Source organism: Sardina pilchardus, chromosome 15, assembly GCF_963854185.1.
Source record: "Sardina pilchardus chromosome 15, fSarPil1.1, whole genome shotgun sequence".
NCBI lineage: Eukaryota > Metazoa > Chordata > Actinopteri > Clupeiformes > Clupeidae > Sardina > Sardina pilchardus.
In genome coordinates, this window is record NC_085008.1 from 28,305,513 (window position 1) to 28,317,120 (window position 11,608).

General features: G+C 41.4%; 1 long non-coding RNA gene across 1 annotated transcript; it reads right to left on the minus strand.

The window, feature by feature from the left end:
• Positions 1-5,612: 5,612 nt before the first annotated feature.
• LOC134102141 (uncharacterized) lies at positions 5,613-6,306 on the minus strand. Its single transcript, XR_009941483.1, has 4 exons — positions 6,285-6,306; positions 6,067-6,183; positions 5,885-5,965; positions 5,613-5,794 (listed from the first exon to the last, which is right to left on the minus strand). It is a non-coding gene; the product is annotated as an uncharacterized LOC134102141 (long non-coding RNA).
• Positions 6,307-11,608: the final 5,302 nt, after the last annotated feature.

Sequence of the window (11,608 nt, forward strand, 5' to 3'; positions counted from 1 at the left end):
GCAATATATGCATGCATGAACACACATCCACATCCACACACACATACACACACACACACACAAGTCTGTGCACACACTCTATTTCTGAGGCAATATAGTCTGGTAATGAACAGGTTTAATAATACCGAGTCAATAGAGAGTAAGATACTTCTAGAAGCCAAGAAATTCATCAAGTACATGATTGTGTGTGTGTGTGTGTGTGTGTGTGTGTGTGTGCGCATTTGTTGCTGTGTGGGTGTGTATCTGTGTGTCTCTGTGTGTGTGTGTGTGTGTGTGTGTGTGTGTGTGTGTGTGTGTCTGAGGGAGAGAGAGGGAGAAAGTGTTATCTAATCAGGGTTTTCCTCGCATTTGGGTGGATAAGTGCTCGGCTGCTGAGGCGAGTCTGATCTCGCTATTTCTCTTGGCAAGCGAGAGGTGGGTAGGTGTCAGAGGCCGGGTCAGAGGCGGAGAGCGGAGCACACGTCTGTTCCCGTGGCGATAACAGTGTTTGCGCATTAATGTCTGGGCATGTGGGTGTGTTTGTGTTTGTGGCTCTCTGCATGGAGCAGAACAGTTCCGTATCCTAGGCCATTAGCGCTACCTTCTGGTTGATGTGCAGCCTTGGATTGCATCACAGGGTGTGTGTGATTCAACCAGGGGTCATCTTACTGTCATACGCAGAAAACTGATGCACAGTGGTGTCTCGACGGAATCGCTTCTTGGATGGAGTCACCACTCTGCATTTTAGTGTGTAGTCTCTCTCTCTCTCTCTCTCTCTCTCTCTCTCTCTCTCTCTCTCTCTCTCTCTCTTTCTCTCTGTGTGTGTGTGTGTGTGTGTGTGTGTGTGTGTGTGTGTCTGAACAGGTCATTTAGTAAGTGTGATTTTATTTTATTTTTTTATTCAAAAAAAAAAACATTACTTTTTGAAGCGAGAGACATTTTTCTCTTTTTCTTTTTGAAGAGCATTCTCAGCAGACTCTTTAAGGGAAGTTGAGGAGCGTTTGAGTGTGTTTGGTGAATATTGAAGATGATAATCTCGCTCTGTAATGAGTCCCACAGGGAATGGGCAGCATGAAGGCTCATTTGAAAAATCTTGGGCCAAATAATTGCAAATGCAGAAAAAGGCTTAGTATAGGAGATCCGTTCAAATGAAGAGTGCAGTTCAGGCGCTTCAAAGTGGTTGAAAATGTATCTTGTTGACAGCAGGGATATTTGTCCATTTCATCAAAACAGAATAACAGACCAAGCAGAGTTGAATTGCTTACAATAATACAAAATTCATGTTTTGCAGAGATGAGATGTATATTATTGCCACGATATGCAGGGGAAAAGTGCAATTAAGTCAATTAATTTGGTTATAAATATTGTATTGCTTATTACATTTCTTACATACAGTATATTCATGCAGCAATAAAGAAATAATGTGGGCTATGTGAATATAATTCAACATGAAATGAATGTATTCAAAATGTGCACATTTATCGCATAACATAAGTTAAGGTTAATAACTGACCACAGTGAGCCAAGTTTTATCATTCCTGACTTGTAACACTTTACTTGATCCCACTGACATCCATCATTGAAATATTCATGTCATAAAAAATTTCTTCTTAATTGCCATACCCAGTTACAAGTCAGTCATTTGTACTGGAAACATTCAGTTTCCAGTGATGTCCTGTTCTGACTATCGATAACTCTCATGGAAGCTCTCCTAAGATCTAAGTTGATGCCTCTAGCATAATAACATGCATTGCAAAATACCTATTGACAATGCCATTCTTACATCACCTGGCCAAAGGCAGGGTGTCGTATCTACAATAAGATGTTTGTGTCTCACTGGCTGTGATTTAGTGAGCGCATTCTATGGCATTAGTAAAGTAAAGGAATGGATTGGTCCGCACACTGGGTAGGCTCCAAAAATACACTTTATTAACTATATAAAAAGGCAACGTTTCGATCCGCAGTGGGATCTTCTTCAGGCCTTTGTCCAGCACCCGGATTATTTCTGTGGATGTGCGCACCCCAACCAAACGCATTAGTAAAGTAAAGGCAATGAACACCCTGCTTTCAAACAAAGACCACAGTGCCTCATTAAGCCAATCAGGAACATCTTTATGAAATAACGTCTGATCTGTGTGAGCCAACAGAAGAATTCACCTGCGTCTTCTAACTTCAAACAATGTAGGGATGTCAATCAGGCCAGATGCTAAATGTTCAAGGGAGGAAAATAGACAGACAGAAGACAGAAGCCTACTACCAAACAAAGATGCTTTAAAGTTTAAACAAACACACCCAGTGAGCTAACTACCAGGCCGCCATCTACAGGAGGTGTTTACAGAGTCAGCCCATGGATGGAGGATTGAAGGTGACTTCATCGACTGGATGAATCTTCCCTCAGCACCACAGAGCATCTTGGAACTAGTGTACTGCTGTGTTCCTGTAAAAAAATAAAATAAATAATTTTTTAAAAAAATAACACAATGTTTGAGAAGGAGATGCACATGCAAAGCAAATGACCTTAGACATGGCCGTCTGCTTGGATTGTGAAAATGTGTCAAAGTACGCTTCATATTATTTTTCATATTAATTTATGGCCTTTTCTAGGAGATTTTTCCTCCTGCAACACCCTATTTAGATTTTAGTCGTGTCTCTTTAAAATGATTAATCATTACTATCAACTGAACTTAATAAATGTGGTTTTCTTTCAGTCAAGTTCACTTAGTGTTAACTAGTGGGAAAATGGAAAGAGAAAGTACATTTTACAGACAGGGCATTACATAGGATAAAGAATGCAAAACATTTCCCTAGACGGTTGATTGGACATTGGTGATTCAGATCATGATGTCATCGGAGATGGCCTTCCCATTGGTTAATGTCTCATGTTCTCCTTCAGAGAACTGAGTTATATATAGCCAGATAGCTCTGTTTAGCTCATATTTACCATCTGAGGACAAGATACTGTTATTAAGATGATTAGATGATTTCGGAATGCATCTTCAGAAAAACAACTTCTTCTTATTGTTGAGTCTTAGGCTAACTTTCAGCTATAGCCTACCACCACTTTAAAAAAAACAATGATCAATACGAGTAAGTAAAGTTTGGACAAACCTGTGGCTTATGACAGAAGGAATGGCAGGCACAGCCACATCTGTCAAAAGCGTCTCAGCTACTGTATCTTGGTGTACAACTTTAGCGGCCACTCAGTTATGAAGCCTTACAGACGGGCTGGGGGTATTTCAGCGAAATGATTCTTCAAACAGACAATAACAGGTTCAGCCTTCAGGGGGCAGCGCAACTACTGTGGGTCATCTAGGTCATCGTGATGATGGCAATAGTGTGCAAAGCATGTCATGAAGGTATTTTGGCTATTTTGAAGAATCTATTTTCTTGTTTTTAACAGAAGAAAGCAAAATATGTTTCATCAATCGATTGTACGGAGTAGCCTCCTTTGAAAAATCATGTTTTGAAAATGCTCAATCACTGGTCATGTCTACGCCCCTTTTTACACCTCAGCATCGACATTCAATAGTTGTGAAGTGTTGAGAAGAGATTAGGGAAAGAAATCCTTTCAGGTCTGTTCAGGAATGCCAAATTGAAACTTTTGCAATTAAAGATATCTATTCAGGAACATATTGAATTATCCGTTCAGGTTTGTTCAGGAATGCCAATTTGAAATGTTTGTGATTAATATAATATTAAAGAGCAGTGAGAGACTGTAAACCTCTGCCAGAGCCAAATGCCCTTTCTTTCAGTCAATGATAACAACAATTATTATTTCATTTTTTTAAATCAGTCTGCACCTCTTGGTACAAATTTACTCATAAATGTCATGGGTTTATCCTTGTCTCCTGTTGTACCTCTTCACCAAGTTTCATGAAAATCAGTCAGGTGGATTTTGCAAAATCCTGTTGACAGTCTGGCAAAACATAACGGCAATGACAGACAGCAAAACATCATCTCCTTGATGGAGATAATGATGGCATATCTGAATAACCTTGACTGACCTGAAAATAAAATCAATTTAAATGTATGGCTACCTCTTGCACTTACCTAAACACAGAGGATGTTTATAAGTAAAGTGGTGAAACTATGTTGTAAATAGCCTAGGCCTATAAGAGTTAAAGGTCTCTGTTATCGTACTGTGTGTCTAGCTTCCTGTGCAGATGCCAATGGGCTGCTTGAATGTGGCTCAGCATGTCCAGGAAATCCAGGGGGTCAGTCTCATCCACATCACTGCTCTCACTCAGTGGTCCTGTTGGCGAGCCATCCCCTTCATACCCATAATGCACCAGGAGGTCAATAGCAGGCCTGGGGTCAACTGGCTGGAGGAGCGATGGACACTTTCAGGTGGAGAAGTCAAAAGTCAAAAAGGGCTCGAGGTTTTGAAAAGAAAAACATTTCAAAGCTATTTTCGTTCTTCAGGCAGGAAAGGAGAGATGTAATTTCTTGAGAAGCACTCAAGTTTTTTCTTCAGGCAGTGAAGGACAGCACTATTTTTCTCCTTCAGGAAATATGTCCAGCATGTCCTTTCTTGAGAAGCGGGAACAGATAGAAAAGAGGGATTAAGAGAAATATAGGGAGAGGAAAGGAAGATGCAAACAAATTAGAGATGAGAGGGTGGAATTGTGGATAATTATTAGCCTGGCTAGCACCACCACTTCTCAATGAGACGTGGTTTGGGAACCAAACGTTCATTGTCTCGTATTTGGGAAAAAAATGCCCAGATCCGTTTATTGGGTGCCACGGATGTCTATCAAATGTGTCTGTGCATAGCTCATCATCATCTTGCTTTCTCCCCTGCTCTGTGATTGGTCCCCTATCTGAGGCAAAATTAGGGCGGTATAGTTCAAGGCTGCCTTAGCAGATCTTTAATTTAGATCTTCAAGAACATGTACACCAGCAAGGTTAAGATCTTCATCACAACTGAGCTCATACGGAGATGCACACATTGCTTTCATTTTGTTTAATCTGTTATATCTTATAGTGAATACAGACAATCCAACCAAAATATGATAGTATTCATTTTTATTGATTTTTTAAAATTATTATTATTGTTAATAATGAAGAATGCTATTGTGATTTTGATTTCATATGATAAAAGGGAGATTTTGTAGCACAGTAGTCTGCACACTTTAAAGTCTAGAACTCCAGCAGTAGCTCATCAATACTGTGCTTCCTCTGCTTGTGGTCTTCTACTGCTGGTCCCCTCCTCGGTCTCTCCTGTCCACTGCAGGTCTCCTCCTCGGGTCAGCCCAGTACCAGTACCCGTCTCTACCATACCAGCCGTGCTCAGCCTGGCTCTCCTGCTCCCAGGCCCTGTTCCACCAAGCTCTGGTCCCTCTCTCCACCCTTCCGTTCCAATCTGTGTAATCTCTCTCTCTCCATCGGTTCCTTCCCATGTCCTGGGGCTGTTTGTTCCCATGATGCCTCTGTGCTGCGCTGGTCACCTCCTGCCTCTGTCCTCTCTCAGTGGGTGGGTTCCCTTGCCTCTCCACCCTCTCTCCCTTCTTGTCCTCTCTAATGGGCTGATGGCTGGATTGTCTTCTATGTCCACTGGACCCAAACCTCTGTCCCCTCCACTCCCTGTCCCCAGCAGCGGGTCTCCGTTTGTCTTTCCCCGTCAGGGCGTTGTTTCCTGCTCGGTCTCCCTGACTTTGGGGCTCCTTCCTTTCCTCCTTGTTTACGTCTTGACAGCCTGGGTGGTCACTCTCCCTGGCCTCTTTCACTTTCACTCCTCTCTTGGCTCCCCTGCCTCGCTTTCCTCTCCTCGTCTTGCATTTGTGTTGGTGTTTGGCTGCTAAAACACTCTCCCCATCTGTATATGTACAGAAAGATTCAGGGTTGAAACCAGTAATGTTTTGCATTTCATGGAAACTGCTTATCTTCTATTAAGACTGCTGTGTACCTTTCTGTGCTTCTTTATCCTCCATCTTGTCTTTGGCAGCAGGTCCTACACTCAGGTGCTCAGCTTGAGCCAATGGCAGACCTACAAGCAAATGAATATGCAAATCTTAGCATGACATTTATCTATCCTCCCTTCTGTTTACAACCAGATCAGCACATCAGTGGCATTAGCTCTTTTTTCACCTCTAAGAAGTTCCAGGTCCAGCTTGATGTTATGCGCTGCTTCACCTCCATCCAAGTGAATAGCCTCAATTTCGTCCTTTTCCTCCTTTCTAGCCACATCCAGTTCTTTGATCAGATCTGCAGACATGGAAGGCATTAGGGAATTAGCTCATAGGGAATGTTGGGATATTCACTTATAGTGAATGCTGGCATATCCAGTTTGTCTTTATTATACTTACTCAGGTCAGTGTCCACCATATCCAGAATATGCTTGCGCTCTATGTGGGCCATCTCAGTGTCAGCTTTGTCCTGCTCTGCTGACAGAACTGAAGTAAAGTGCATGTGAAGTAGTTGATTACAATCAATGTTAGACAGCATGTGTTTAGATGTTGAGCTGTTTGCTATTCCACTCAGACTTACTCAGAGCAGAGTCTACGTTGTCCAAGAGATCAGCAAGCACAGCCTTCACCACAGATGTGCCCTCCTTCTCTTCTCCTTTCAGTGTTGTGGTCAGATCTAAAGCATCAGGGAGCAAGGTGTATCAGTACCAATCCTGGGAGACTTTAACCAAATTCTGGGACGTCTGCTCTTTGTGGTATATAGGCTACTCACTCAGATTGGAGTCCACTTCTTCAAGAATGTTGTTCGGGACAGCCTTCTTTTCGCCAATTACTTCCTGCTTTTCTTCTTTTAGCTCTGTTGACAAATACAACGCAATCATATTAAAGATACCTAATCATTGGAAGTATTGAAGGGTTAATCATTTCTCATTAAGGATTTCTGTGTTGATATTTAACTCACTCAAAGCAGAGTCTACGCCATCCAGGAGGTCATTAAGAACAGAGATCACTTCAACTGTTGCCTCATCTCTTGCTCTTTCTTGCTCTGTTTTCAAATAAAAAAAATACGAAGTCAAGTCCATTAATATCAGTAAGCAATAATCTTAGTCTTTAGAAGTTCAACAGTAGGCCTCCTATACTCACTTGAGACAGAATCAACTTTGGCTGAAACATCAGAGAGGACGGCCACCACCTCACCGTTCTGCTCAGCTTCCAGGTCTGAAATAGGAAATAATAAAACATAGCTTATTGCAAGTCATGCTGGAAATCTTGCTCAACTATTGAGTAGTTCTGCTCTTGAACTTACTCATAGCCTTGTTATCCACCCCATCCAGACAGTCGTTTAGGACGGCAGCGACTTCAGTGGCGTCCTCCACATTCCTGTGGTCCTTGACAGCAGCTTGATCTGGTTAATTAAACCAAATAAAATCAATCAATGTCAAGCCGTTCATTAACTGCAGCAGTTCATTACTATAGTGTACCTAAATGCTGGAAACTTCATTCTGTACCATACTCACTTGAGATGGAGTCAACCTTGGCTACATTATCAGAAAGGACGGCCACTACTTCACTGTCCTTCCCTCCCAGCTGCTTTCCTGTCAGAGCTGAAGTAGGGAAGAAAAACCATTCAAAATAGTCCTGACCAGCAACATTGAACTGAAGAACTGATATGGCGGCATATGTATACAGTGGTGCCTGCCCTCCACTCTAGTGATATAAAGACACATTCCAGCATTACACTCACTCAGGCCAGTGTCCACCCCGTCCAAAATATCGACTGTAGCTCTCACTTCAGTGGTGCATTCCTTCTTGCTTTCCTTCTCTGCGACAGGACCAAGAGCTAAACATGCGCACAGGTTCATTAAAATCAACACCAAACACTTTGGTCAAAAGCTGGAGCATGTGTTTGGTCAGTTTTATACTCACTCATAGTAGAGTCAACCTTGTCCAGTAGGTCATCAAGGACAGCCACTACATCCTGGTCAATGTCCTTTTCCTCTCGCTTGGTCACCCCGGCTGCTTTAACTAGCCCTACAGCAAGTAATTTGCAGACAAGTTAGTTCAACTCCACCAGAAGTGTTTAGATTTGCAGATTTGATTTATAGTAGGGGGGATTATCAACAAAAAAGGGCCTAATCGTTACGCGTCGGATAGAAGCACCAAAATTGCTACAGACACTCTTTATGATGTATCTCATCATATCAGAAGGGGTGCCCCAAATTTCTGGTTCATTAAGGTCATTTTTTAAGGGAAAATCCAAGATGGCTGCCAGAAACGGCCTTAGGATAATAAAACATTGCATAGTTTGGGCATCTTGATTTATTCTGCTACTTTATCATTTCACATTTAATATATAGAGATGGTTAACAAATAATATATGCAAGATAAGCCATGTAAACAATCTTACATGTCTATTATACAACTTTAAAGTGGAAAAAACAGGCTTAAAACGGTCAGAATGGCATGACTCCCCCAGTGAATCCTCACCTGAGTAGTTAATTATTCATTTATGCATAACATTAATATTCTTAAAAACTTTTGGAAGAATCACTTAATCATTTTCAAAAGACAGCTTATTGTTTAATTGTCCACATGAGCAGAGATCTAGCCCTAAATAGGAACACAACTCCTGTTATGCTAGCGTTAGCATTAGCATTAGCCAATGTAGACCAACCAGCTGGGTTGAGTTAAAGCTGGGCAAACAAAGGTATTCCTAGGCTAATTGTGTCCCTGTGATCACTTGGGGTCTTTTTTTTGCATATTTGTGCCCTTTGGATCTTCCTGGGGGGTATTGTCGTATTCTTTCGGGCATAATGTTATAGGAACTATGAAATTTAGATTTGTACTACAGTAATGGTAGCCAGCTAGTACTAAGGTGTGTAAAATGTACATTGAGTAAGGCTGTGTCTCATTACACTTACTTCCGTCAGTACATTGCTAATGTGCACTGACCACTCACTGCCGTAGTGCTCACTTTTGATGGTTAGTACTGTCCAAAAAGGGGCCTTCCCCAAACTTCCCACAAAGGTGGGAGCATGAAACATTCTAAAATCTCTTGGTTAAATGCTGAAGCATTCAAAGTTCCTTTCACTGGAACTAAGGGACCAAGCCCTGTGCACCAGTGCACAAAGCAAGGTCCATAAAGGCATTGATGACAGAGATTGGTGTGGATGAACTTGACTGGCCTGCACAGGGTCCTGACCTCAAACCAATAGAACACCTTTGGGATGAATTAGATGGACTGAGAGGCAGTCTACTCATCCAACATCAGTGTGTGACCTCACAAATGTGCTTCTGAAAGAATGGTAAAAAAAATCCCAGAAACACACTGTGGAAAGTCTTCCCTGAAGCTGTTATAGCTGCAAAGGGTGGACCGACATCATATTAAACCCTATGGATTAAGAATGGGTTGTGACTGAAATTCATATGTGAGTCAAGGCAGGTGACCAAATACTTTTGGCAATTAGTGTACAGTACTTAGGTTGCTTTTGGTATAGGGCAAAACTTTCAGGAAATACACATCAATAGAGTTTTCAAAACCTTGAGGAAAAGAGCAAGTTCGGCTCTCCCAGGTTTTCTCTCTTTTTTTCAACCTTTAGGGCAAAAAGTCAGCATGGGCTGCATGGAAATAATTTCCAGAAGTAACAGGTGCCTTCACTGCTATGACATTAAATCTTTTTCAATTACTTAGCCAGGAAACAAACATATTTGCATTGCTGGAGAGGTACACTTGTGTTCTTTACGATAAGACAACCAATCTTGAAAAATTCAATGATCTCAGGAAGGATTTGTTTTCTCAAAAATGTCTCTCAATGGAAAATACCCCTACCACACAGGCTGCACTGATCCAGCATTCAAATAGTGCAGTGTACCAAGCTAGCATTTGGTCCAAAGGTCTGCAAGCTATCCAGTCAGTGCTTTCTCCTGAAAAATATGGATGGACTAAATTAGATGATTCTTGGACACCTTTATGGACACTTTGACCAGAGGCAGCGAAAGTATGTAGAGAACTTCTTAATGTGACAGCAAAGCTGAGCCTCTCTGCCGAGTGCCGATGCCAGGATGCCAGGATGCTGGGTTGCCTTGCACAGCATTATGCCAATGTGCTGGAGCATGTGAATAGGTGAGAATATGCAGTATGTAGGCTATGACTAATGTACTACTGTAATCTAGTGTGGTGTCATACAATGTCTTACAAAGTTACAGGGGACATGTGTGCATAATTTTATGATTTTATGAGATCTGCCTGAGGTGCTTCTCTGTGTTTACAGTATCCTTGAGATAGTGGATATATAGGTAGCCATAGTGTATTTCTTTTCATAATTTATTTTCTTTCAAGACAGTTCTTCTTACCCTAGATAACCCTAGATATTTGGGGCATTCCTTCTAGGATGTCTCAGGATCACCCAAGGAACATACCCGATTTCAAGCTTTTTAGAGGTTGTTTAGATGGTCTTTGAATTAGCTGCCAATTATGTGGCGGGCACGACCTTAGCGCAACCTTTTTCAATTTCTTTAAAAACTCACTACCTGTTAAGGGATAGTTTTGGGCACACCTTCTAGGATGTCTTAGGGCTAATTCGTCTTTTTATCTATCCTTCCTTCCTTCCTCGGTTCTCCGGCTTGTTCTCACTGATCTATAAAGAACACTAGATAGACTATCCCATTGCTGCTGCCCCATCATTCTTTATCTAGGAAGGAAGGAAGGGAGGATATAAAAAGATGAATGAGAAGAGCCTTTAGGATCACCCAAGGAACACCAAATTTCAAGTTTATTAGACGTTATTTAAGTGGCATGTGAAATAGCTGACAATTTTGTGGCGAGCAGCACTGCCTTTTTCAATTTCTTTAAAAACTCACTTCCTGTTAGAGACATATTGGACACTCCTTCTAGGATGTCTTAGGATCACCCAATGAACATATACCAACTTTCAGGCTTTTTAGGGGTTGTTTAGATGGTCTTTGAACTAGCTGCCAATTTTGTGGCGGGCAGTACAGCCTTTTCCAATAGTTTTTGAATCAGCTATCAATTGTATTGGCGGCCATTTTGAATTTCTTCAAAATCTCTTTGAGATATTTTTGGGCACCCCTTCTGGGATGTCTTAGGATCACCCAAGGAACATGTATACCAAATTTCAAGCATTTTAGAGGTTGTTTAGGCAGTCTTTGAAGGAGCTGCTAATTTTGTGGCAGGAAGCGCAGTATTGTTTAGTTTTTTTCAAAAACCTCACTTCCTGTTTGAGAATTTTGGTGTAATCTTCCAGGATGGCTTAGGATCACCCAATGAACATATACACCAAATTTCAAGCTTTTAGGAGGTTGTATAGGTAGTTTTTGAATCAGCTATCAATTGTATTGGCGGCCATATTGAATTTCTCCAAAATCTCACTTCCTGTTTGAGATATTTTTGGGCACCCCTTCTGGGATGTCTTAGGATCACCCAAGGAACATGTATACCAAATTTCAAGCATTTTAGAGGTTGCTTAGGCAGTATTTGAAGGAGCTGCCAATTTTGTGGCAGGAAGCGCAGTATTTTTTGTTTTTTTTCAAAAACCTCACTTCCTGTTTGAGAATTTTGGTGTAATCTTCCAGGATGACTTAGGATCACCCAATGAACATATACACCACATTTCAAGCTTTTAGGAGGTTGTATAGGTAGTTTTTGAATCAGTTATCAATTGTATTGGCGGCCATTTTGAATTTCTCCAAAATCTCACTTCCTG